The 23660-nt window shown below is 43.1% G+C and overlaps 1 protein-coding gene across 1 annotated transcript in view; it reads left to right on the top strand.

Annotated features, from left to right (window-relative positions):
- The window catches only part of LOC138268283 (NACHT, LRR and PYD domains-containing protein 12-like), a 953091-nt gene that overhangs the window by 736281 nt on the left and 193150 nt on the right, over nt 1–23660 (top strand). The gene's annotated exons all lie outside the window — the stretch shown is intronic.

The raw sequence follows: 23660 nt of genomic DNA on the forward strand, positions 1-23660 counted from the left end.
CTATCCCAGCATGCCATTGTTGTGCCTACTCACAATACTGGAGAGGGGGCTGGATTACTGGGGTCCCCTTTGCTTCCCACGCAGCACCACATATAATGAAGCAGTTGTATGAGGAGCAAAGAGCAGGTTAAGTTAGGTGAGGGGGAGGGAGGTAGGGGTTAGCTACATGGTCCTCAGCCAGCTGCATGCAGTGTGAGAAGGGCCTATGGCAGGGATTAGAGAGCACCTTGACGGCATAGAAAATATAGCTAACACACACTCCACTCTACACTGCAGGTGGGTTGATAAACCAGCCTGCGAGCCTAATATGCAATACAGCTGAGACAATATGACAGGGCTCACTTGCTAACAGCAAAAATTACTACATTACTTGATAACTCTATATTCGGGCTTATCCTGGTAAAAAATGCAACAAATGTAGAGACAAGGGAATTGTTTCAATCACTGCCGTCATTAGTTACTGTATGTTCTCAACCTTGAATGGTGATCCCGCTTTGTCATATGGTATTCTCCGCAATTCTAACTGGTACAAAGTGCCTAATGCCATAAGAGTGGTTATGCCGAGACAAGATTGTTTTAACTGTTTTAAACAAAAATGCCAATAAAAATGGTTCACAAAAAAAAAACAGTCCATACCACATATGTTTACTGTGGATTCAGGTCCTAACACTAAGGAGTCTACCAGACCAGATAATGGAAATAATATCACAGAACAGAGGGACTCTCCACCAACCTCTTTACCCATAATTCATCGGGAAGTTCAGACTGACCCAAGTTATAGCTGTGAGAGTGCGAATAGACTGAAGTCTTTGATGGAGAACTTACATCTGCTCCCTTAGGTGACCCTGTATGTAATTGTTCTGAAGAATGTACATAAACTAAGACCAACCTTTCGGGGAGGGGGACACTCCTCAGTCATTGCCCATATATTCGTTTCTAAGAATGGTTCTTCAATATTTGATTCACTTTTAATCATGCCTACTATTTAACGATCACCATCCTCTGTTTATAGATTTATTACTAGAATACCACATAAAACAGGTAAATGGCTATCAATGAATAAAGAAACTGAAGGCATTAGTTTAAGGTGAGTGGGCATAAACAAAGCTGATCTCTTGGAGAAAATTATCAAGGGAAATAAAAAGGAAATTATAACTCACACAGAGTGGAGTCAGTGCCCACGTGAAATTTGCTTTTGATAAGCTCAGAATGGCTATATTAGGGAGTCTGAAATATAGATCTGGGGAAAAAGGCAGTAAAAAACTGGGGTGGTTTCATCATAATTGTGCAAGAGCTAGTCAAGAGCTCAAATGCGCCTTACAAACCCGCCCTGGAGGGTAGGAAATCCCAGTTGAGAGATAAGGCATGGGTACATAGGAGCCATTTTGCGAAATAGTACTCTGTTTTGGAAACTATAAATCAGCCATACTTGAGAGTTATTAATTCTCCCAAAATAGCTATGCACGTCCAACCCGCTGATGGGTTTACCCCATATGGTAGGATTTTTAAACCTGATAACTTGACCCTAACCCCCTCCGAGGCAGCAGAAATAGAGCTCAGTCCACCTTTTCTGAACAGCATCACACTGGGTGACGTAAGAGTTGCCTTTGAGATGTGTGCTAATGGGGAAGCACCTGGCCCAGATGGGGTCCCAATAGACGCTTTTAAGTCATATTTTGATCTGTCGGGCCCCATTTTAATGCATGTATATATGGCAGCCTCAAAAGGTTATATTTTAACTTTGTGGACTGAAAGTATAATCGTTGCCATTTTTAAAAAAGTTAATAGGGGAGATGCCAAATGTTATAGACCAATCTCCATCCTAGACTCCTCAATCAAACTCTTATGTAGAATACTCTTAGAAAGGCTGGAGATTAGGGCTGCAGATAATCAGGTGCTTATGGACACACAATTAGGTTTTAGGCCTGAAGTCGGGGCTTTGGAACAGTGTATCTACCTCCATTTAAACATGAGCAAATATACAATTGCAAAAAAAGGGTAACTTATTCCTGTGCTTTGCGGATCTAAGCAGGGCCTTTGATCTGGTTAATCACGCCAAAATGTGGAAAGTTCTGAATGATTTAGGCGCACCCGTAGATATAGCTAGTTATTTATCACAGCTATATAGCCATCTATCAACACGGGTAGGTTATGGGACAAATGGAGAGTCTACTACTGGCTACAGGATAGAGAGGGGCATTTACCAGGGGTGCGCTTTAGCACCACTACTTTTTTCTCCATATATTAATGGGGTGGACGCCTACATACAACAATTATCCGTAGATGCACCAAAAGTTGGTAACCACTCAGTCCCAGTCTTTTTATAAGCGGACAATGGGGTCCTGCTATCACAGACCACTAATAGTCTTCAGCAACTGATTGAGGGTTTTGTAGAATTCACAGAGGAAAGAGTTTTTAATTTGGTTAAAACAGTTGTAATGACATGTGGGTTGGGTAAGGCCAAGAAGAAAATCTATAAAGCTAAAGGCCAAAAACTTGGAGAGTTGAATAACTTGTAAATTTTGCACTACTCACCCGTTAGGGTCTCAAAGTGCTGTACGCATACCACTGTGGAACCTTGCCTGGCTTTTCCCTGTGAGGCACCCACTCCTGGACAACCCCCAGGGTGAAGCCAGGCATCCAAGCGCTGTCAGGGCTGTTGTGGAGATTAAGCAAGCTATTGCCCAGAGTGGGACACATTAATTAGATTAGGCACCGAGGTGAGAATTATCTGGTCCAAGGGAATTGAGCCCAAGACCCGCTGAGGTGGGAATTGAACCCTGGTCCCAGTCCAGTTCTGCATCAGGGTCTGCCACTCTATACATTGTGCCACACTGCTTCACTTATCTGGTTTGACATTTTTAGGTTTCGCCTGTACACCGCTTGCGCTGGGCTTGGGAAATCTATTTTATTCAATATGAATCTTAAAAGGGCTTAACATCCCCATCCTTGTTATTCATTGGTCCCTGTGCTTGCCACATACTTTTCCTCTGTTTCTATTGGCTGTAGCTTACGATTTCCTGCATTTAACAATGCTTGTTCATGGTTCCTCTGTGTTTGCTCTGATAAACGAGCCCCAAGTAGTTTTCACATGCTTTTGTGGAGCTCTTTTTTGTTTGTTTTGCCTGCACAGCGCATGCTTTCTCCTCTGCCCTATATGTAATCTTTCAGTGGCTGCATGGTTTTCACGTTGCTTATTGCTTCATTGCTTGTTTTGAATCATGGCTGAAGGTGCTGCAGTGCTGCTTCTGAAAACATTTTTCTCGCCTACCACCTATTTTAACAGCTATAGACAGCGTTGGATCATGATTTTACATTCACAGCTGATACAGATGACGAACGTGGTGGACGGTGTTCCGATTTTTAACACAGAGAATCTCACACTCAAACACAAACACAAACATATAGAGAAACACATGCGGGGCGGAGCCAAGCGCCGCGGAAGACGGCGGCATACTTCTAGAGCCGGATGGAACAAGGACAAAGAAGGGGACCAAACATGCTTTTTTTCCCTGTCAAATCTCATAAAAAAGCTAAAAATATTTAATCAGAACCCCACTGGAAGCTATTGAAGCTGGAAACTTTGAATAAGACTCGCCTTATCTCTACTTCGATCGAAGTCAGCATGCACAGCTTTTACTGCCGTGGAGTTTATTGACACTCCCTTGAAAACAAGGTTACGTAAATCGGAGCACCAAGACAAAACGGTATTTCTTTCTCTGCATTCTTCAATAATAAATAATGTTTGCCATCTGGATATCATCGGTTATACACTCCACGTTTACCCCATAATGCAAATAATCTTAAAATATACAGTGCACAGTTTACAATAGGGGGAAATGTGGATTTGAACGACGCTCCCTTCAAATCGAAAGTCACGAAAGGAAACTCAGACATGCAATGTAACTTTTCGATTCATGGCTTTTGGATAATGCGACCACGATGCACTAGAAATCGTCAGCTAATTAAGAAATACACACTCTGAACTTTGTTTGACAACACTACTTCATGTTTTTTAAGGGGGATAGAAACAGAGGAACAAAGGGAAAAGATATAATTCAAAGCTTTTAAAAATGAAACGAATAACGTGGACTTATGGACTTAAGATTATACTGCAGACTTTATCTCTTACCCTGGAAGGTTGCTAAAATATTCGGACATTGAATACTAGTGCTCTTCTTAATATCAACTTCTGCAGACAACATCTACATGGGTGATTGCGTAAAGAATTCAGTTTTATTTTATTCTTTCCCCACTTTTCTTTTCTTTTCCTTCATTGGTTTCTCCTCCTGAGAAAAGGTGCACTAAGACTTCATTAATAATCAACAAAGTTGCTTGTTCAGTTTCTACAACTTAATAATACTACTGTAATGTAGTAAATCATAAAAACCTACACGACGATTAAACTTTACCAAAATAAAATCCACTCCAGATATGCTATCAACAAATGATATATTGGATCTTTATTCAAACGTGACACAAGGCGTTGCCCAAGCATCTTCGTATTTTTCTTCACAGCAGTAATGCTCTGTCAAATGAGTGGGTCTACACATCAAAAGTACAACTCATATTGACTTTACAAACGAAATCTGGAAAAATCTTGCTCTCTTTTCTCATTGTAGGCACTACACAATGGGCTTTACCTTATCAAGGCAACTTTGATACTAATCATAAATAGGTTTCTGGAACGTAATAGATACCATAAATGTCAGATCCTAAAGTTGTGCGTCAACTATCATATAGTGCAGCCTTGCAATCCGTACCAGAGATTGCAAACTCACAACATAAAATGGCTGAATCTGCTGCTTCATCTACAACAAATATGGATACTATCTTGAAAGAACTTCTAGCCATAAAATCATCCATTTCTTCTTTAGAACACACAGTGTCCACTAATACCACGGAAGTCCAAAGACTGAGGAATGAAGTTGTAAAATTCCAGATTGGTATGCAATCAACGGATGCTCGTCTCTCGGCTGTTGAAAACCTTATCGACAAGATACCTGATAATAGTCAAGATATTGGATACCTGCAACAAAAAGTGATCGAGTTAGAAGACCGAAGCAGAAGGAATAATCTACGTATCATTGGCCTTCCGGAACAAATAGAAAAGGACAATATTTTGGACTTTTTGACCACTTTTCTTCCGACCTTAACGAAAATTACCTTTTCACAGCCACTGGATTTTCAATGAGCCCACCGTGTACGTTCACGTGGAATCACATTATCTACAAGACATAGACATGTTTTGGCATGCTGTTTACGTCATCAACAGGCCCGTCAAATCATAATGGCCACCAAAAAAACATGGACCTTATGAATATGACTCATCTCATATAATAATTACATCAGATTTTTCTGCACCTACAAATTTCAAAAGGAAACAATTTCTAAATTTACGTACTAGGTTAAAGAAAAGAGAGTTCAAATATGGCCTTTTGGAACCTGCCACCATGATTGTGACTTTTCAAGGGAAAACCAAAGAATATTTTGACCCCCACGATCTAGAATCCTTTTTGAATGACCTTGATGACAAAGACACTGAAATGGAACATAAATCTACCTCAAATACAGACGTTATAGAATCCACATCTTCTATCTCTCCAGAGGATACAGACCAAGGTGAATGGATGTCTGTGCATCGACAATGGACACATGGTGGTAAATTTAAGGCATGGAAAAAAAATCACCCAAGAGACAAATCCAGATCTCCCATCAAACCATGAGTAAAGCTCAGTATATTAATCCTGTAGGGGTGGTTTGTTATATTCATGACGTAGGAAACTATATTCTATGTCCTAACAATAGTGTTCCCTCTCTTTTTCCTCTTCTCTATCTTCCTTTCACAGCTTCCAGGCTTCTATCCCCGGATTAAAGTTTAATTGCTCAGTGTACATACTGTCTTATCTATTAAGTTGGACAGTCCAGTAATAACCGATTCTTCTGATAAGTAATACTTTCCTGTCACTACACTTTCAACGAGTCCATACTGATTTAAAGATTCAAATCTCATATAGTTACATAACTATAATCTTGATATTCTAATTTCCTTTTCTTCTCTCCTCATATTCTTTTCTTTCAACTCTTCTGTTTCTTTTATCTATTTTCATAGATTGGTATTATATACTTCTATTTTTTGTTTTTTTCTCTATTTTTTTATATTGTTATAATATGTCTTATAACAAGTTAAAACCTCTGAATGTTGTATCTTTAAATGTTAATGGTTTGACGCACTTTATCAAGAGAAAAAAGATAATCAGTTATCTCGGTCAACAAAAACCAGATATTGCTTTATTACAAGAAACACATCTTACTGAATCAGAAAGTGAGAAACTGCAGAGAGACTGGAAAGGTCAAGTAATACACGCCAATATAACTCATAAAAATCCTATGGATACTGCCACACCCATCCGGAAATGTGGAGTGGCTATCCTTTTTAATAAAAACTTACCATATAAAATCTTACAAACTTGGACAGATGATGAAGGCAGATATGCATTCGTTAAAATACGTATCAGAAACTGCCATATGATTATAGGGTCAATATATGCACCTACTGATTCCAAAACAATATTTATTAAAAAAATTAATAGATTACTTTCATCTTTTGGACCCACCAAAGTACTGATTGGCGGAGACTGGAATGTTACTATAGACCCATTTATTGACAAATCTGGTAAACCAGATACCCATCATTCCACCGATAGATATATCCTGAAAGATCTTATGGATGACTTTGCTGTACAAGAACCTTGGCGTTTACTGCATCCACATGACAGGGACTATACTTTTACATCCTGTGCACACTCCATTCATTCTAGAATAGATTATTTTTTAACATCACCAACATTGATACAGTCAATATCACATGCCTGAATTACTCTTTGTAGTATATCTGATCATGATTTAATAGACTTGTATGTCAATATCGGACTTACTCAACCTCCTAGAACTCACTGGAGATTTAATACTTCAATGTATAAAACACCACAAGCTAAACTAGATCTATGCGAACAGTGGCTCAGTTTCTAGCTGAGAACTAAGATTCCGTCACAGATGCTAGCGTATTATGGGGTGCAGGCAAGGCTGTCATTAGAGGAATGATTATGAGGGATTCTTATCTACTTTAAAAAAAACTGAAAGCAGAGAGGATCTCATTGGAACAAGAAGCTCAATCGCTTACGAAAGATTATAATAAGTCCGAATCACCTATCCTTCTAAAAAAATTACTATCAGTTAAGTTTAGACTTAATAATTTATATACCTCACAAGCTGAAAAATGCTTATTCTTAATACGACAACGTCATTGTGAAAGGGGGGAGAAAGCAGGACGTCTCTTAGCTTATCAACTACGCCAACAAGAATCGTCTAGAACGATTTCTGCTATTAGGAATTCTTCAAATGACTTACCCTACCAACGGATATAATAACCCAATTTCAACAATACTATGAAACACTTTATACCTCCTTGAACTGTGAAGATACATTAGTGGAAGATGAATTCTTAAAAAAATTAAAAATCCCAAGATTGACTCAAGAACAGAAACAAAGATTAGAAGGACGTATATCAGCAGAAGAGATAGCTAAAGCTATTGATTGTCTAGCTACAAATAAAGCCCCGGGAGAAGATGGCTTCCCCATAGAATTCTATAAAATCACAAAAATTCAAATTATTCCAATCCTACACTCTTTCTTTAATGAATCTCTAATCAAAGGCCACTTCCCACCTGAATTTTTAAGAGCGTGCATTACTATGCTTCTTAAACCTGATAAAGATCCTTTGGAATGCTCCAGCTATAGACCCATATCTTTGATAAATTCTGATATTAAAATTTTGGCCAAAATACTGGCGACAAGGTTAAATTCAGTCATCACGTCTCTCATACATCCCTCACAAGTGGGATTTGTTCCATCCCGTTCCTCCTCTAACAATCTCCGAACCATTCTGCACTTGTTATGGCAAATAAACTGGATAAAAATATCCTTTTATCCCTAGACGCTGAAAAGGCATTTGATAGAGTAGAATGGGGATATTTATTTCGTACCATGGATAGAATGGGTATAGGTCCAGATTTTATTACGCTTGCTAAAGGAATATATAACTCCCCTACAGCTGCGATTACTTGCAATGGCTTCACTTCCCCATACTTTCAAATTTCACGTGGAACCCGTCAAGGATGTCCTCTCTCTCCTTTGTTATTCCTCATAGCATTAGAACCCTTGGCTATTGCAATCAGGCAAAATATCGATACACAGGGTATTGCTACCTCATCCGGTGAGATTAAAGCTTTTTATTATGCTGATGATATTTTACTCTCATTATCCAACCCAGATTCCTCAATTAACACCCTGATTGATTTATTAACTCACTTCTCAGCATTCTCTGGATATAAGATCAACTGGTCTAAATGTGAAGCTTTGCCAATGAACACCTGTACCACTTCAACAACTTTAGGGGATCTCCCTTTTAATTGGAAAACATCTCATTTGAAATATCTTGGGATCCTTCTCAATACGGGACTAAAGAATATTGCGCTGGATAATTTAAACCCTATTACAGACAAACTTAAAAGAGATTTTGTTAGATGGTCTCAACTGAATCTCTCATTATGGGGAAGAGTGCAGATTATTAAAATGAACACAATTCCGAAATTCAATTATGTTTTTAACATGCTATCACTCCCCCTTACTTGAATTTTTTTTAAGAATACAACCTCTCTAATAAACCGCTTCATTTGGGTAGGAAAAACCCCCCGTATAAGTGGTTCGAAATTACATTCATCTTCCTTAAAAGGTGGCCTCAGACTTCCACACCTGGAAACTTACTGGATAGCACAACAATTATCTCACTCGACCTCCATGATATCCGAGAAAGACAAGGTACCTATATGGGTCAAATTGGAACAACATCTATTGAAAACTACCACTCCTTTGGCGATTTATTATACTAAATGTCCTAAATTCTCCCCATCCTCCAATCCAATCATTTACTCATCCCAATTAGCATGGCAAAAAGCACATAAAATTATAAACTGTAATGTCCATATACATTTAAATGCTCCGTTATGGAATAACTCAGGGATTATACATAGAGGAAAAGAGCTAAATTGGTTTGTCTGGAAAAATTGTAAAGTCAACAACATATCAGACTTATATAATCAAAATAACTCCTTGAAATGATTTACACAGCTACAAGAAACACATCGACTCCCGACCTCACAACTTCATAACTATATACTACTGACATAGATTCTGAACCCTACAACATCCTTGAACTCAGACTTTTTAATTCACTCATCCATTGCACGCCATATCTATATATGGAGAAATTTTAAAGGCACAGTATCTGGCCTTTATTCTTTACTAATTGACAAATCTTTTTCAGATAATACATCCAAAGATCTACAATCTTGGTGGTCTACACGACTTAATACTACCTATACAGATAAAGATTGGGCTAAACTTTTAGAGAATTATAATAAAGGGCTTCGTGATGAGAGGTTGAAATTTAATTATTTCAAAATTTTGCATAGATGGCAATGGTCACCTTCGAAACTCTACTCTGCTAAACTTAGTAATGACTCCAGTTGTTGGAGATGTGACTAGACCAATTGTGATATTGTTATATCCTATGGGACTGTACTGCACCCCAACCATTCTGGATACAAATATCACAATATTTAAGGAAAGTGTTGCCCAATATCTCCCCACACTCGCCTCGTCTATTTTTACTACACGATACCCATGGTCTAGGCACACTTTCTTCACACTTATTCAGATGGCTCTCTACTGCAATTAGTGTAGCCAAAGTTAATATATTGCGTTTTTGGAAATCTAATGTTTTACCATCTGCCCAAATGTGGTTAAAGGATATGTTTGATATTGCCCAGTTTGAAAGAATGCTATATAAACTAAATGATAATTTACAACAGTTTGACAAAATATGGAATGTATTCTTGACTAGCTAATAATTTCATATTTCTTGTTTCTTTAAATGTTCAATAATTCATAAATAATACAGCATGCCCTCATTATATTTTCAATATTATTGATAATAACCTTCTTTTCCAGTTAAGTTTTATAACTTTGTAATAATATATTCTATCATTTTGACATAATGTATATTTGTTTATTGCATCTCTGTCAGGAATATTAGATATAATATAATGAACAATGTTTTATTTATGGAAAGTATCTAAACATTTCACTGTACACTGGAATCTCTTTAATGTGAATCTATGTTTTTTTTCCGTTTTTTTTGGACAATCTATAATTATTTGTTCACTTATAAAAGTTTAATAAAGAATTGAAACAAAAGAGAAACATGCGCACAGAATAACAGAAACACAGAGAATCTCATGCACAGACACAAACACACACACAGAAACATGCACACACTACTTTGTTTTTAATGTGTCTTTACTTACATATTGTTTGTTTCTTAATATAGCCACTGGAACAATTTTTGAGATTATTTTGGCACCTGCACGCTATTAAAAGTTGCTTCATTTGGGTAGTTTAGAAACAAAACTAACGTTCAGATAATCCTACGGGGTAATAAAGAGGTGTCTGCAGAGAATTATGTGATCTGTGAGACAATCGCGTCCAGCAGAGACTGCAACAGTAGAACAAAAATATATATTCAAGCAGTCCACTCGGATGCCACTGGCATTCAACAGTGAACATATTTCAAAGACTCCAGCAAAATAATTTTACAGTTAGGTTGCAAAAATGGTTGCATAGTTTCCACGGCCTTAACATGCATCTATGCGAAATTTCTCTTCCTCTTCAGCTCTATACATCCATCCTCCTAACTGTCCCTTCCTGCTTTGGTCGTGTCTCCTTCACTGGCATACACAGCTGGAAAGAAAATAGTACTAGGAAATACTATCACTGCTTACATTAAAATCAGATTGTGTTTTCCAGTTGAATAAAAATATGTCAGAATTTAAATGTTCGCACTTAGTTGCAGAAATGCTTTACTCTCTCCTACTTAATTTTTTTCAAATATAGCTACTGGGACTATTTTTTAGATAATTTCGCCAGCATGGGTGTGTGAGTTCCTATCAGTGTCATTAATCAGCCACATCAAAAATATCCGCTGGGACTGTTCCATGTAAGGAAAGCGGCCCTGCCATCTCAAAAGCATTATACATGCTCGCAGATTAGCAGATGGATTTTTCTACCTTCTTGGAAAGTGTGTGAATCTTCAACAGTGCTTGAAATCGCGTTCATAATTTCCTTCTGTTAAAAGAGGACTTCCAGCAGAGCAGCTTTTCAAATAGGCTGGGCTTAATTGAAGTTTAACCTGATAGTGTACATATAAGGCCCACATGAAGCTCGCTACATAAAAATGCAAAAAACAACAAACGTGGCCAAAGACAATAGGTTTCGCCTTGCGAAATCTGTTCGTTTTCTCAATGTTTTTAGACATGCAACATAGCAGCCTGTCTTAAAATTAAATAAAAAAAGCAGTATGGCGCAGTTATCGCTGTCCGCGTCATAACTTGTTAAAAAAAAAAAACATGTTGTACGCCAGCTAGTGCTGCTGTGTAACACGTCAATGCATTCACCTCGTAATACTGCTTATTTTTTAACTTTAAGTCATGCTGTACAGCAGCTTGTGCTGCTGTGTAATATGTCGAAAAATTATTGACAAAAAACAGATTTTGCAGAGGCGAAAGTAAAGTACGTTGTAGTAAAGTAATGTTGCATAGGCTTAAGGCAGTATGCATTTACTTTGCCATGCTACCAAACTCACAAAGCCCATTTTGTAAGCAAATAGCTCCTTCTTTTGCAAGTCTCAGACAGTAATTTACTGTTGGCGTCACTTTAACATATGTTAATTAACAATATTTCACACTGTTTACACGCCATTCATTGTCAAGCCCTTATTCACTCTTAGGAAACAAGATAACATCTCTTCACAGGAAAGAACCCGCCACATGGTAGCACTTTCTTATCGGTATCCCGAGGCCCAATTACTCATTCTCATCTGCTTTTAAAAAAGACTTTCAGCAACTTATATTGCATAACTGTTCACCAAGCTACCACTTACAGCAAACACAACATATTATTAATCACATAGGCGAAACCCAATGTATTTACCAATGCTTGTTCTAATATAGGGTCCTGGAACTGGCACCTGGAAATTATGAAAACAAAATTTGTAAACTCAACAGAGGCCATTTTAAGGTTTTCATACAAAATTGGTAACAACCCCATTAATGAAATGTTACAAATTTATAAAAGCAAAACAATCAGTAGTGTTTCATATGGGTCTGCCTTATAGGCTTCAGCAAATATCCAACTGTTAGAAGCGATAGAGAATAAATTCCTATGTAGATTTATGTAGATTACTTGCCGTGCCGGCTCCACATCATCATATATTGTACATAAGGAACTGGCATTCCCTTTCCTAGAAGATTTTGTTCACATAAAGACATTATTAACATGGCATGGAATGTGGTCTAAAACAGAGACAGATTTTACTAAAGAAATTATTAGAGATTGTTTAGCTGTCGAGCATCGAGATAAAATTCCATGGTTTGCACATTTGATAAACTTGTTGAAAGGCATAGATCTGAACCCTGACCTGGATGACCCTCAGTGGCCTTTCTGAGAACTTGCTAACAGTAACAAATGTGCAAGATAAGATCTATCTATTCAGAATGTGACTTAGAATCCAACATTTCCTACGAAGTATTAACCAAACTGCCGTTGTGTCGGTCAAACCGCCGAATCCACACAGCACTTTATTTTATTTTGTAAGTTTTATCAGAATATAAGAAAATGTTTTTTTAAATCGCTATTTATTGCCAACAGATTGTTCTATTTTAATGAGGCTTTAACATTTGTATGCAAACTAAGTACTGTTGAAATATGTTTTGCAGTAACCCAATTCATCACCTGTGCAATTAAAAATAGGAAAATATATACATATTTAGAGAACCTATGTTATAAAGAAGAATAGCACGATGATAGCCGGATGGTGTCACAAAAATGAAATTTGGCTTTTTATCCTGTTCTGTGCCTTGGACGAGATGAACTTGTCCAAGGCTACAGTTCCCCTGTGCCTTGGACGAGATCATCTCGTCCATGGCACAGGGGAACTTGGGGGCGCGCTAGCGCGCCCCCGTGCACCCCCCTCCCCCTCAAGGCGGGGATGGAAGGGGAAGAAACTTCCCCTTCCACCCCCGACCCCCCCACCCCGTGACGTCAGCGCGCGAGCGCACGCTGATTTGTCACAGGGGCCTCCCCAATCGCGCTGGAAGCTCTGCTTCCAGCGCAATTGAAAGAAAAATGCAAAAGCATTACTCTTTCAATCACTGGGGGAGGCCCGGAGGGGCTTCAAAGGGAAGGAAAAGTATTTCCTTCCCTTTGAAGTCTCTCCGAGGGTTTCAAAAGCCGGATTGCTTGCAATCCGGCTTTTGAAACCCCACTAGACACCAGGGATTTTTTTCTTTTCTTCTGAAATTGTCATAAGGGAGCGACCCCTTGGGCAAGGGTAGCTCCCATGGGGGGCATTTTTTCGGGAGGCCTTTTCTGCCCCCCCTGGTGGCAGATGGGCCTATTATTAGGCCGATCTGCCCCCAGAGGGGGCAGAAACCTCTAGGCACCAGGGACCATATATTTCTTTTTTTTTTTTTTTTATGTTTCATTTTATTTTTTTAGGTGGGGAGCGACCCCTTAGGCAAGGGTCGCTCCCCTTGGGGGAAAATTATATTTAGGCCATTTCTGCCCCCCTTGATGAGGCCAATCTGCCCCCAAGGGGGGCAGAAACCACTAGACACCAGGGAGTTTTTTCTTTGCGTGAATTTCACGCAAGGGGAGCGACCCCTTAGGCAAGGGTCGCTCCCTGGGGGGGGGGAATTTATTTTAGGCCATTTCTGCCCCCCCCCGGGCAGATCGGCCTATTATTAGGCCGATCTGCCCCCAGGGGGGGCAGAAACATCTAGGCGCCAGGGTAAATTTCTTTTTTCTGTTTTTTTTTTTTGTTTGTTTGTTTTTTTAGAGATGGGGAGCGACCCATCAGGCAAGGGTCGCTCCCCAGGGGGGCAAATTGTATTTAGACCATTTCTGCCCCCCTGGGGGCAGATTGGCCGAGTTTAGGTCAATCTGCCCCCAAGGGGGCAGAAACCACTAGGCACCGGGGATTTGTTTTTTGGCGCCAATGTCACGCAGGGGGAGCGACCCCGTAGGCAAGGGTCGTTCCCGGGCAGGGGGGGTTTGGGGGGAGTGGGGGGGGAGTCAAATTTATTTTAGGGCATTTCTGGCCCCCCCCTCCCCCCCTCCCGGGCCGGCTGAGCTAGAGGCCAAACTCCACAGGTAGGCACTTTGCAAAAAACACCTGTTTTCTATGAAAAAATATGTTGTGTCCACGTTGTGTTTTGGGCCATTTCCTTTCGTGGGCGCTAGGCCTACCCACAGAAGTGAGGTACCATTTTTATCGAGAGACTTAGGGGAACGCTGGGTGGAAGGAAATTTGTGGCTCCTCTCAGATTCCAGAACTTTCTGCCACAGAAATGTGAGGAACATGTGTTTTTTTAGCCAAATTTTGAGGTTTGCAAAGGATTCTGGGTAACAGAACCTGGTCCGAGCCCCACAAGTCACCCCATCTTGGATTCCCCTAGGTCTCTAGTTTTAAAAAATGCACAGGGTTGGTAGCTTTCCCTAGGTGCCGGCTGAGCTACAGGCCAAAATCCACAGGTAGGCACTGTTTTCTTTCAAAAATTTTGATGTGTCCACGTTGCGCTTTGGGGCGTTTCCTGTCGCGGGCGCTAGGCCTACCCACACAAGTGAGGTATCATTTTTATCGGGAGACTTGGGGGAACGCTGGGTGGAAGGAAATTTGTGGCTCCTCTCAGATTCTAGAACTTTCTGCCACAGAAATGTGAGGAACATGTGTTTTTTTAGCCAAATTTTGAGGTTTGCAAAGGATTCTTGGTAACAGAACCTGGTCCGAGCCCCGCAAGTCACCCCTCCTTGGATTCCCCTAGGTCTCTAGTTTTCAGAAATGCACAGGTTTGGTAGGTTTCCCTAGGTGCCGGCTGAGCTAGAGGCCAAAATCTACAGGTAGGCACTTCGCAAAAAACACCTCCTGTTTTCTTCCAAAAATTTGGATGTGTCCATGTTGCGCTTTGGGGCGTTTCCTGTCGCGGGCGCTAGGCCTACCCACACAAGTGAGGTATCATTTTTATCGGGAGACTTGGGGGAACGCTGGGTGGAAGGAAATTTGTGGCTCCTCTCAGATTCCAGAACTTTCTGCCACAGAAATGTGAGGAACATGTGTTTTTTTAGCCAAATTTTGAGGTTTGCAAAGGATTCTGGGTAACAGAACCTGGTCCGAGCCCCACAAGTCACCCCATCTTGGATTCCCCTAGGTCTCTAGTTTTCAAAAATGCACAGGGTTGGTAGCTTTCCCTAGGTGCCGGCTGAGCTACAGGCCAAAATCCACAGGTAGGCACTGTTTTCTTTCAAAAATTTGGATGTGTCCACGTTGCGCTTTGGGGCGTTTCCTGTCGCGGGCGCTAGGCCTACCCACACAAGTGAGGTATCATTTTTATCGGGAGACTTGGGGGAACGCTGCGTGGAAGGAAATTTGTGGCTCCTCTCAGATTCCAGAACTTTCTGCCACAGAAATGTGAGGAACATGTGTTTTTATAGCCAAATTTTGAGGTTTGCAAAGGATTCTGGGTAACAGAACCTGGTCGGAGCCCCGCAAGTCACCCCATCTTGGATTCCCCTAGGTCTCTAGTTTTCAAAAATGCACAGGTTTGGTAGGTTTCCCTAGGTGCCGGCTGAGCTAGAGGCCAAAATCTACAGGTAGGCACTTCGCAAAAAACACCTCTGTTTTCTTCCAAAAATTTGGATGTGTCCACGTTGCGCTTTGGGGCGTTTCCTGTCGCGGGCGCTAGGCCCACCCACACAAGTGAGGTATCATTTTTATCGGGAGACTTGGGGGAACGCTGGGTGGAAGGAAATTTGTGGCTCCTCTCAGATTCCAGAACTTTCTGCCACAGAAATGTGAGGAACATGTGTTTTTTTAGCCAAATTTTGAGGTTTGCAAAGGATTCTGGGTAACAGAACCTGGTCCGAGCCCCGCAAGTCACCCCATCTTGGATTCCCCTAGGTCTCTAGTTTTCAGAAATGCACAGGTTTGGTAGGTTTCCCTAGGTGCCGGCTGAGCTAGAGGCCAAAATCTACAGGTAGGCACTTCTCAAAAAACACCTCTGTTTTCTTCCAAAAATTTGGATGTGTCCACGTTGCGCTTTGGGGCGTTTCCTGTTGCGGGCGCTAGGCCTACCCACACAAGTGAGGTATCATTTTTATCGGGAGACTTGGGGGAACGCTGGGTGGAAGGAAATTTGTGGCTTTTCTCAGATTCCAGAACTTTCTGCCACAGAAATGTGAGGAACATGTGTTTTTTTAACCAAATTTTGAGGTTTGCAAAGGATTCTGGGTAACAGAACCTGGTCCGAGCCCCGCAAGTCACCCCATCTTGGATTCCCCTAGGTCTCTAGTTTTCAGAAATGCACAGGTTTGGTAGGTTTCCCTAGGTGCCGGCTGAGCCAGAGGCCAAAATCTACAGGTAGGCACTTCGCAAAAAACACCTCTCTTTTCTTCCAAAAATTTGGATGTGTCCACGTTGCGCTTTGGGGCGTATCCTGTCGCGGGCGCTAGGCCTACCCACACAAGTGAGGTATCATTTTTAATTTTGAGGTTTGCAAAGGATTCTGGGTAACAGAACCTGGTCCGAGCCCCGCAAGTCACCCCTCCTTGGATTCCCCTAGGTCTCTAGTTTTCAGAAATGCACAGGTTTGGTAGGTTTCCCTAGGTGCCGGCTGAGCTAGAGGCCAAAATCTACAGGTAGGCACTTCGCAAAAAACACCTCTGTTTTCTTCCAAAAATTTGGATGTGTCCACGTTGCGCTTTGGGGCGTTTCCTGTCGCGGGCGCTAGGCCTACCCACACAAGTGAGGTATCATTTTTATCGGGAGACTTGGGGGAACGCTGGGTGGAAGGAAATTTGTGGCTCCTCTCAGATTCCAGAACTTTCTGCCACAGAAATGTGAGGAACATGTGTTTTTTTAGCCAAATTTTGAGGTTTGCAAAGGATTCTGGGTAACAGAACCTGGTCCGAGCCCCGCAAGTCACCCCTCCTTGGATTCCCCTAGGTCTCTAGTTTTCAGAAATGCACAGGTTTGGTAGATTTCCCTAGGTGCCGGCTGAGCTAGAGGCCAAAATCTACAGGTAGGCACTTCGCAAAAAACACCTCTGTTTTCTTCCAAAAATTTGGATGTGTCCACGTTGCGCTTTGGGGCGTTTCCTGTCGCGGGCGCTAGGCCTACCCACACAAGTGAGGTATCATTTTTATCGGGAGACTTGGGGGAACGCTGGGTGGAAGGAAATTTGTGGCTCCTCTCAGATTCCAGAACTTTCTGCCACAGAAATGTGAGGAACATGTGTTTTTTTAGCCAGATTTTGAGGTTTGCAAAGGATTCTGGGTAACAGAACCTGGTCCGAGCCCCGCAAGTCACCCCTCCTTGGATTACCCTAGGGCTCTAGTTTTCAGAAATGCACAGGTTTGGTAGGTTTCTCTAGGTGCCGGCTGAGCTAGAGGCCAAAATCTACAGGTAGGCACTTCGCAAAAAACACCTCTGTTTTCTTCCAAAAATTTGGATGTGTCCACGTTGCGCTTTGGGGCGTTTCCTGTCGCGGGCGCTAGGCCTACCCACACAAGTGAGGTATCATTTTTATCGGGAGACTTGGGGGAACGCTGGGTGGAAGGAAATTTGTGGCTCCTCTCAGATTCCAGAACTTTCTGCCACAGAAATGTGCGGAACATGTGTTTTTTTAGCCAAATTTTGAGGTTTGCAAAGGATTCTGGGTAACAGAACCTGGTCCGAGCCCCACAAGTCACCCCTCCTTGGATTCCCCTAGGTCTCTAGTTTTCAGAAATGCACAGGTTTGGTAGGTTTCCCTAGGTGCCGACTAAGCTAGAGGCCAAAATCTACAGGTAGGCCCTTCGCAAAAAACACCTCTGTTTTCTTCCAAAAATTTGGATGTGTCCACGTTGCGCTTTGGGGCGTTTCCTGTCGCGGGCGCTAGGCCTACCCACACAAGTGAGGTATCATTTTTATCGGGAGACTTGGGGGAACGCTGGGTGGAAGGAAATTTGTGGCTCCTCTCAGTTTCCAGAACTTTCTGCCACAGAAATGTGAGGAACATGTGTTTTTTTAGCCAGATTTTGAGGTTTGCAAAGGATTCTGGGTAACAGAACCTGGTCCGAGCCCCGCAAGTCACCTCTCCGTGGATTCCCCTAGGTCTCTAGTTTTCAGAAATGCACAGGTTTGGTAGGTTTCCCTGGGTGCCGGCTGAGCTAGAGGCCAAAATCTACAGGTAGGCACTTCGCAAAAAACACCTCTGTTTTCTTCCAAAAATTTGGATGTGTCCACGTTGCGCTTTGGGGCGTTTCCTGTCGCGGGCGCTAGGCCTACCCACACAAGTGAGGTATCATTTTTATCGGGAGACTTGGGGGAACGCTGGGTGGAAGGAAATTTGTGGCTCCTCTCAGATTCCAGAACTTTCTGCCACAGAAATGTGAGGAACATGTGTTTTTTTAGCCAAATTTTGAGGTTTGCAAAGGATTCTGGGTAACAGAACCTGGTCCGAGCCCCGCAAGTCACCCCTCCTTGGATTCCCCTAGGTCTCTAGTTTTCAGAAATGCACAGGTTTGGTAGGTTTCCCTAGGTGCCGGCTGAGCTAGAGGCCAAAATCTACAGGTAGGCACTTTGCAAAAAACACCTCTGTTTTCTTCCAAAAATTTGGATGTGTCCACGTTGCGCTTTGGGGCGTTTCCTGTCGCGGGCGCTAGGCCTACCCACACAAGTGAGGTATCATTTTTATCGGGAGACTTGGGGGAACGCCTGGTGGAAGGAAATTTGTGGCTCCTCTCAGATTCCAGAACTTTCTGCCACAGAAATGTGAGGAACATGTGTTTTTTTAGCCAAATTTTGAGGTTTGCAAAGGATTCTGGGTAACAGAACCTGGTCCGAGCCCCACAAGTCCCCCCATCTTGGATTCCCCTAGGTCTCTAGTTTTCAAAAATGCACAGGGTTGGTAGCTTTCCCTAGGTGCCGGCTGAGCTACAGGCCAAAATCCACAGGTAGGCACTGTTTTCTTTCAAAAATTTGGATGTGTCCACGTTGCGCTTTGGGGCGTTTCCTGTCGCGGGCGCTAGGCCTACCCACACAAGTGAGGTATCATTTTTATCGGGACTTGGGGGAACGCTGCGTGGAAGGAAATTTGTGTCTCCTCTCAGATTCCAGAACTTTCTGCCACAGAAATGTGAGGAACATGTGTTTTTATAGCCAAATTTTGAGGTTTGCAAAGGATTCTGGGTAACAGAACCTGGTCGGAGCCCCGCAAGTCACCCCATCTTGGATTCCCCTAGGTCTCTAGTTTTCAAAAATGCACAGGTTTGGTAGGTTTCCCTAGGTGCCGGCTGAGCTAGAGGCCAATATCTACAGGTAGGCACTTCGCAAAAAACACCGCTGTTTTCTTCCAAAAATGTGGATGTGTCCACGTTGCGCTTTGGGGCGTTTCCTGTCGCGGGCGCTAGGCCCACCCACACAAGTGAGGTATCATTTTTATCGGGAGACTTGGGGGAACGCTGGGTGGAAGGAAATTTGTGGCTCCTCTCAGATTCCAGAACTTTCTGCCACAGAAATGTGAGGAACATGTGTTTTTTTAGCCAAATTTTGAGGTTTGCAAAGGATTCTGGGTAACAGAACCTGGTCCGAGCCCCGCAAGTCACCCCATCTTGGATTCCCCTAGGTCTCTAGTTTTCAGAAATGCACAGGTTTGGTAGGTTTCCCTAGGTGCCGGCTGAGCTAGAGGCCAAAATCTACAGGTAGGCACTTCTCAAAAAACACCTCTGTTTTCTTCCAAAAATTTGGATGTGTCCACGTTGCGCTTTGGGGTGTTTCCTGTTGCGGGCGCTAGGCCTACCCACACAAGTGAGGTATCATTTTTATCGGGAGACTTGGGGGAACGCTGGGTGGAAGGAAATTTGTGGCTTTTCTCAGATTCCAGAACTTTCTGCCACAGAAATGTGAGGAACATGTGTTTTTTTAACCAAATTTTGAGGTTTGCAAAGGATTCTGGGTAACAGAACCTGGTCCGAGCCCCGCAAGTCACCCCATCTTGGATTCCCCTAGGTCTCTAGTTTTCAGAAATGCACAGGTTTGGTAGGTTTCCCTAGGTGCCGGCTGAGCCAGAGGCCAAAATCTACAGGTAGGCACTTCGCAAAAAACACCTCTGTTTTCTTCCAAAAATTTGGATGTGTCCACGTTGCGCTTTGGGGCGTTTCCTGTCGCGGGCGCTAGGCCTACCCACACAAGTGAGGTATCATTTTTAATTTTGAGGTTTGCAAAGGATTCTGGGTAACAGAACCTGGTCCGAGCCCCGCAAGTCACCCCTCCTTGGATTCCCCTAGGTCTCTAGTTTTCAGAAATGCACAAGTTTGGTATGGTTCCCTAGGTGCCGGCTGAGCTAGAGGCCAAAATCTACAGGTAGGCCCTTCGCAAAAAACACCTCTGTTTTCTTCCAAAAATTTGGATGTGTCCACGTTGCGCTTTGGGGCGTTTCCTGTCGCGGGCGCTAGGCCTACCCACACAAGTGAGGTATCATTTTTATCGGGAGACTTGGGGGAACGCTGAGTGGAAGGAAATTTGTGGCTCCTCTCAGATTCCAGAACTTTCTGCCACAGAAATGTGCGGAACATGTGTTTTTATAGCCAAATTTTGAGGTTTGCAAAGGATTCTGGGTAACAGAACCTGGTCCGAGCCCCACAAGTCACCCCTCCTTGGATTCCCCTAGGTCTCTAGTTTTCAGAAATGCACAGGTTTGGTAGCTTTCCCTAGGTGCCGGCTGAGCTAGAGGCCAAAATCTACAGGTAGGCCCTTCGCAAAAAACACCTCTGTTTTCTTCCAAAAATTTGGATGTGTCCACGTTGCGCTTTGGGGCGTTTCCTATCGCGGGCGCTAGGCCTACCCACACAAGTGAGGTATCATTTTTATCGGGAGACTTGGGGGAACGCTGAGTGGAAGGAAATTTGTGGCTCCTCTCAGTTTCCAGAACTTTCTGCCACAGAAATGTGAGGAACATGTGTTTTTTTAGCCAGATTTTGAGGTTTGCAAAGGATTCTGGGTAACAGAACCTGGTCCGAGCCCCGCAAGTCACCTCTCCTTGGATACCCCTAGGTCTCTAGTTTTCAGAAATGCACAGGTTTGGTAGGTTTCCCTGGGTGCCGGCTGAGCTAGAGGCCAAAATCTACAGGTAGGCACTTCGCAAAAAACACCTCTGTTTTCTTCCAAAAATTTGGATGTGTCCACGTTGCGCTTTGGGGCGTTTCCTGTCGCGGGCGCAAGGCCTACCCACACAAGTGAGGTATCATTTTTATCGGGAGACTTGGGGGAACGCTGGGTGGAAGGAAATTTGTGGCTCCTCTCAGATTCCAGAACTTTCTGCCACAGAAATGTGCGGAACATGTGTTTTTTTAGCCAAATTTTGAGGTTTGCAAAGGATTCTGGGTAACAGAACCTGGTCCGAGCCCCGCAAGTCACCCCTCCTTGGATTCCCCTAGGTCTCTAGTTTTCAGAAATGCACAGGTTTGGTAGGTTTCCCTGGGTGCCGGCTGAGCTAGAGGCCAAAATCTACAGGTAGGCACTTCGCAAGAAACACCTCTGTTTTCTTCCAAAAATTTGGATGTGTCCACGTTGCGCTTTGGGGCGTTTCCGGTCGCGGGCGCTAGGCCTACCCACACAAGTGAGGTATCATTTTTATCGGGAGACTTGGGGGAACGCTGGGTGGAAGGAAATTTGTGGCTCCTCTCAGATTCCACAACTTTCTGCCACAGAAATGTGAGGAACATGTGTTTTTTTAGCCAAATTTTGAGGTTTGCAAAGGATTCTGGGTAACAGAACCTGGTCCGAGCCCCGCAAGTCACCCCTCCTTGGATTCCCGTAGGTCTCTAGTTTTCAGAAATGCACAGGTTTGGTAGGTTTCCCTAGGTGCCGGCTGAGCTAGAGGCCAAAATCTACAGGTAGGCACTTCGCAAAAAACACCTCTGTTTTCTTCCAAAAATTTGGATGTGTCCACGTTGCGCTTTGGGGCGTTTCCTGTTGCGGGCGCTAGGCCTACCCACACAAGTGAGGTATCATTTTTATCGGGAGACTTGGGGGAACGCTGGGTGGAAGGAAATGTGTGGCTCCTCTCAGATTCCAGAACTTTCTGCCACAGAAATGTGAGGAACATGTGTTTTTTTAGCCAGATCTTGAGGTTTGCAAAGGATTCTGGGTAACAGAACCTGGTCCGAGCCCCGCAAGTCACCCCTCCTTGGATTCCCCTAGGTCTCTAGTTTTCAGAAATGCACAGGTTTGGTAGGTTTCCCTAGGTGCCGGCTGAGCTAGAGGCCAAAATCTACAGGTAGGCACTTCGCAAAAAACACCTCTGTTTTCTTCCAAAAATTTGGATGTGTCCACGTTGCGCTTTGGGGCGTTTCCTGTCGCGGGCGCTAGGCCTACCCACACAAGTGAGGTATCATTTTTATCGGGAGACTTGGGGGAACGCTGGGTGGAAGGAAATTTTTGGCTCCTCTCAGATTCCAGAACTTTCTGCCACAGAAATGTGAGGAACATGTGTTTTTTTAGCCAGATTTTGAGGTTTGCAAAGGATTCTGGGTAACAGAACCTGGTCCGAGCCCCGCAAGTCACCCCTCCTTGGATTCCCCTAGGTCTCTAGTTTTCAGAAATGCACAGGTTTGGTAGGTTTCCCTAGGTGCCGGCTGAGCTAGAGGCCAAAATCTACAGGTAGGCACTTTGCAAAAAACACCTCTGTTTTCTTCCAAAAATTTGGATGTGTCCACGTTGCGCTTTGGGGCGTTTCCTGTCGCGGGCGCTAGGCCTACCCACACAAGTGAGGTATCATTTTTATCGGGAGACTTGGGGGAACGCTGGGTGGAAGGGAATTTGTGGCTCCTCTCAGATTCCAGAACTTTCTGCCACAGAAATGTGAGGAACATGTGTTTTTTTAGCCAAATTTTGAGGTTTGCAAAGGATTCTGGGTAACAGAACCTGGTCCGAGCCCCGCAAGTCACCCATCCTTGGATTACCCTAGGTCTCTAGTTTTCAGAAATGCACAGGTTTGGTAGGTTTCCCTAGGTGCCGGCTGAGCTAGAGGCCAAAATCTACAGGTAGGCACTTTGCAAAAAACACCTCTGTTTTCTTCCACAAATTTGGATGTGTCCACGTTGCGCTTTGGGGCGTTTCCTGTCGCGGGCGCTAGGCCTACCCACACAAGTGAGGTATCATTTTTATCGGGAGACTTGGGGGAACGCTGGGTGGAAGGGAATTTGTGGCTCCTCTCAGATTCCAGAACTTTCTGCCACAGAAATGTGAGGAACATGTGTTTTTTTAGCCAAATTTTGAGGTTTGCAAAGGATTCTGGGTAACAGAACCTGGTCCGAGCCCCGCAAGTCACCCATCCTTGGATTACCCTAGGTCTCTAGTTTTCAAAAATGCACAGGTTTGGTAGGTGTCCCTAGGTGCCGGCTGAGCTAGAGGCCAAAATCTACAGGTAGGCCCTTCGCAAAAAACA

The sequence above is a fragment of the Pleurodeles waltl genome, chromosome 12, assembly GCF_031143425.1.
Source record: "Pleurodeles waltl isolate 20211129_DDA chromosome 12, aPleWal1.hap1.20221129, whole genome shotgun sequence".
Taxonomy (NCBI): domain Eukaryota; kingdom Metazoa; phylum Chordata; class Amphibia; order Caudata; family Salamandridae; genus Pleurodeles; species Pleurodeles waltl.